At 44.5% G+C, this 5000-nt stretch overlaps 1 protein-coding gene across 6 annotated transcripts in view; it reads right to left on the reverse strand.

Annotated features, from left to right (window-relative positions):
- Window positions 1-5000, reverse strand: part of dab2ipb (DAB2 interacting protein b) — a 167422-nt gene that overhangs the window by 71631 nt on the left and 90791 nt on the right. Inside the window, exon 1 of one of the 6 annotated variants that reach the window (XM_062555094.1) lies at window positions 3600-3735. The exons of the other annotated variants lie outside the window; for them this stretch is intronic. The gene's annotated coding sequence lies outside the window, so the exon portion shown is untranslated. Of the gene's footprint in view, window positions 1-3599; window positions 3736-5000 lie in introns of those variants that run through there. 6 annotated transcript variants of the gene reach the window in all.

The raw sequence follows: 5000 nt of genomic DNA on the forward strand, positions 1-5000 counted from the left end.
GGGAGAGAGAGAGAGGGAGAAAGAGAGAGAGGGAGAAAGAGAGATAGAGTGAGAGAGAGATGAAGAGAAGGAGGGAGGGAGAGAGGGAGAGGGATGGAAAGAGAGGAAGTGAGGGAGAGCGAGTGAACTAGGAGAAGAAAGAGTGAGAGAGGGAGAAAGACATGATGAGAGAGGGACAGAGAGAGAGTGAGGAGAGAGAAAGACATGGGAGAGAGGGACAGAGAGAAAGTGAGGAGAGAGAAAGACATGGAGAGAGGGACAGAGAGAGAGTGAGGAGAGAGAAAGACATGGAGAGAGGGAATGAGAGGAGGAAAAATTGAGAAAGAGTGTTCATTCACTGTCTCACACAGTCTGTTTTTTTCCCATCATTACAAAACATCAGCCAAGGTGTGCGAGACACACACACACACACACACACACACACACACACACACACACACACACACACACACACACACACACACACACACGCACACACACAAATAACAGCAGTACAGGAGGAGCAGATATGACAAAAGATGCACACAAGATCTACATCTCTCTGTCACGCAGACACACAGAAACACACACATACACGCACTCAAACACATTGACACACACACACACACACACCTAATATGAATCTCCTGTTTCACGAGACCATTAACGTATTTCCTCATCTGGTGCCGCCATACACACTCAGACTCATCCATTTCAACCACTCAAGGGCCTTCAGGGGGAGGGGGAACTGACAGACAGAGACAGAAAGTTTGGTAGTGTGTGTGTGTGTGTGTGTGTGTGTGTGTGTGGCCAGAGGCTGACCAGGGGCTATATGCCTAGGGATATAAACACAATATTGAATCTCTTCAGTTGGACAATGTGTGTGTGTGTGTGTGTGTGTGTGTGTGTGTGTGTGTGTGTGTGTGTGTGTGTGTGTGTGTGTGTGTGTGTGTGTCTTAGCCTGGGGTAAGGTGACATATGATTGGATTAGTTACTGACTAAAACTGCTGAGTCACAATGGAAAGCTGTGGCAAGCCTCCAGCATTCTAGAACCTATGGTCACCTCAGGACAACAACAACCATCCACAAATCATCATCATCATCATCATCATCAACAACAACAACAACAACAGCAACAACTTGCGTTTATACGGCACCCAAAGCACTTAACAGTGAAGGGGAACCTCACTAACCGCCACCAATGTGTCCTACAATCCAACTATCTGACCGATTCTGTGGTCATTAAGGCCTGTTCACTCTGAGACCTATTACTTTAAAGTAATTAAACAAAACGAAATTATACGCAGTGTAAAGGCCATCGCCCACCGGACACGTACGCGGCACGCCGCGACAATAAAAAAATTAGAACTCCATTGTTTTCAATGGAGCAACGCCCACCAGAAACGTCTGCCGCGCAGCAGCCGCACAGAGATAGAAAACTATTCTAAAATCCTGCGCGTCAAGCCCAGACCGCCGAACACCGCTGAACGCCGCTTCTGGTGGGCGCCGGGCTTAACTGTATAGTGTAACTATAATGGTATAAGCACATTGACCGAAGGTAAAGAGAGTCTCTGGAAAAATACATATTCATTGTGTGTGATTTCTTGAATTCTAATGGCTTCCACTTGTCAGTCAGATTTCTGCCATAATCGCTCTGAAATTGATCCCCAGTGATACTGTCCTTCATGTCATGGTCGTTATAGTATGTGATGGTGCGGATGTTGTTATTCCAATGATGCGTATCGGTACTTGAAACTGTAATTTTTACCGCTGCTGGTCAAGCAATCATTGGCAGGGTGGACAGACATTCTACAGCCCACACCTTTCAGGCCTAATCTCAAGAGCAAGTGAGTCACAGGTGTGGCCAATAGTGATTACAGTTGGCCAATGAAAGAGCTTGAGGGCAAAGCTTTGTGGGATATTTCAGATTGTTTTGCACGCAGCTATTGTTGTTCAACAGTAACACCTGAAGAGTGTCTGACACGGCTCATAATCCTTTATTTACTGCACAAGATGATTTTGAACCGATGCCATCAGCGATGAACCCCCTAAATGAATCATTTGGCGAGAGAGGCATAATCATGAGATTTCGTCGTGTGAAATGAATTTCTGCCTTTATTTCGGAAGGTAATTTATGAGGCAATAAAGCACAGATGCAATCTATTCCAATGCCAGTGTTTCCATGACAACCATGACCGCTGTTCCACACAGGTGAGACCGAAAGAGAGAGAGAGAAAGAGAGAGCGATAAAGAGAAAGAGAAAGAGAGGAGAAAGAGAGAGAGAAAGAGAAAGAGAGAGAGAGAGAGCAGTTAAAATAGAAGAGATCACATCAGATCATGGTCATCATGTCCAAAGTTCATTTTGACAGACATCATTTTCTTTCCGTCCATCATTCTCTCAGTCTTTCACAGTCCCTCTCTCTATCCCCCCTTTCTCTCTCTGTCGATTCTGGTTCATTATGAAAGTGACTGCTGTCATTAAAGCTTCAGAAGCCCATAGAGAGTGTGAGAGCGAGAGCTGATTCCCTGGCAACCTTGGGCACGATGATCGGCGGCGTGCGCCTCATTCAGCATGTGCCAGCGCTTTACCTCCAGACCGCTTTATTGACACACACACACACACACACACACACACACACACACACACACACACACACACAAACACCACACCTGCCCGCCATGCCAAGTGTGGCACTCCTAATCTCTGTGTTTCTCACAAACACTTCCGCGTACCGTACGTACGTCTGTGACTTTGGCAACTTGTTTACAAATCCTCTGGTCATAGGTCAAGTTTAAACACACCGCCCACACACCCTTATCGCTAGGTAGAATGTAGAAATATTTATCTCTGTAAGTGTTTGTTTTATGGTGAATTTATGTGGAAAAAAAAACTTCTAAATGCATTCTCAAATGTTATTGGTCTGATTCAGGGCACGCTCCAGTGTAGTCTTTTGGGCTGACTCTGACTCAGACTCTTTTGAAAGTGAAAAACAGTAATAAAACGAATCCATCAAACTGACATTAAAATAAGCTTGCCTTCAAATGTCAAAGCATAGGCAGAAAAAGAGAACTTGTTTGAATATTTTGGAACAAACAAACAGCGCCCGTGGCATGTACGTATAATAGTAATCAGTTTCATCATCACCGACCCTAGTCACCATCGACACACACACACACACACACATACAGTATACAGTGGTGTAGTCTAGTTAGCTGTGGTGGATAGACTGCGATGAAGTCTAGGTAGTTGTAGTGGGTATACTGTGATCAAGCCCAAGACTGTTAATACCTATCCTTGCCCATTTTGAGTGGGTATACTGAGATGGTGATGCTTTTTAAGTGGGTATACTGAGATGGTGATGCTTTTTAAGTGGGTATACTGAGATGGTGATGCTTTTTAAGTGGGTATACTGAGATGGTGATGCTTTTTAAGTGGGTATACTGCCTACAGTACAGTACAGTCCTGCGTATCACGTAGACTACACCACTGCACACACCCCGCCTTCACAGTAGATGTCAGGGTGTGCTGATTTGGACTGAGCAGGGTGGGGGTGGGGTGGGGGTGTGGGGGGGGGGGGTCTCAGCATTAAAGAGCTAATCTGTATCTGATATCATCTTACCTAAACCACAGCGAGCCATCTGTTAGCCCTTCCTGCTTTCTGCTGAATCTGGCCAACCCACTGAATAATGGATTACTACTAGAGAGGGAAAGAGAGAGAGAAAGAGAGAGAGAAGACACAGAAGGAGAGAAAGAAGAAAAACAGGCAGGCAAAGAGAGAGACTTTTCTACTTGAGAAAAAGGAGATTGGATAAGTGAGCGATGAGATATGACAGATAGAGAGATTTTTTTTGGAAGAATCTGTTTTGCTTTATCTCATTGTCTGACTTAATTTCCCAATTCTGTTGAACGTAATTGCCCTTATGTGTATATCTAATTGAGCTTTGGCCATAGCGTTACTGAAACATTCATGCCAAAATAAAGCTTCCTGGAAACTAAATTGAACTGAATTGAACTGAATTGAATTGAATCAACAGTGAAATGCAGAAGGGTGAAAAGGTACAAGGATGTCTGGAGGAGTTACATTAACATTTACATTTATTCATTCAGACGCTTTTATCCCAAGAGACTCACAGAAAGAGAATAGCACTCAAGCTACAGAGCAGAGGAGACCAGCTAGGAATCACTACTGCAGCTGTCAATACTATAAGGCTGGCTCCATGTAGCCTAAGGAGTTATGCTGCATTCCAGGCAACTATATTTCCTATAGTTGAAATCTCTCAATTTCATTCCAGACAAACTCGTAGGTCAAGAGACCTCCTACTGGGAAAAAGTACAATGAAACGCCACTTGAAGTCGGAGTTCCCATCTGAACTCGGGGTAAGTCGATCTACCCCAACTTCAAGGATGGATTTGAAGTCCGACCTGCTCCATCCAAGGAATGCAACATTACTGCAGCAATCAATACTACTACTAGGAACTATGTACTAACTGCAACTGACAATACCATAGGCTGGATCCATATGATGGAAGGGGGCTAGAAGCTGCATCTGGAAGACACTGAGATGTCCTAGTGCATACTCACAATCACAAAGGTGATTTCATACAGGGTATCCCCAAAACACACTCCCTCACCATCAGAGGATACCCCAATAACACACTCCCTTACAGACATCTATGTTCTATGTCATAGAAAAAGGGACGGAGAGAGAGAGCAATGGAAAGAGAGAGAGAGAGAGAGAGAGAGAGAGAGAGTGAGAGAGAGAGAGAGAGAGAGAGAGAGAGAGAGAGAGAGAGAGAGAAATGAAGGCCGAACACAGGAAGACAATTGCTCTACAATTCTCATGCTATCATCTGAAGCATCTCTCTGTTCACTGGTACTCAGTGGCCACTAAAACATAATGAAACGCCATACAGCACATTCAACATAACACGGATACAATGCAGCTGTTCAGTTTTACCAGGCAGTGAAACCCATTAGAGTTTGATTTTGAGAATGGGTCCACAACACACACACACACAC

Source organism: Sardina pilchardus, chromosome 14 (genome assembly GCF_963854185.1).
Source record: "Sardina pilchardus chromosome 14, fSarPil1.1, whole genome shotgun sequence".
Taxonomy (NCBI): domain Eukaryota; kingdom Metazoa; phylum Chordata; class Actinopteri; order Clupeiformes; family Clupeidae; genus Sardina; species Sardina pilchardus.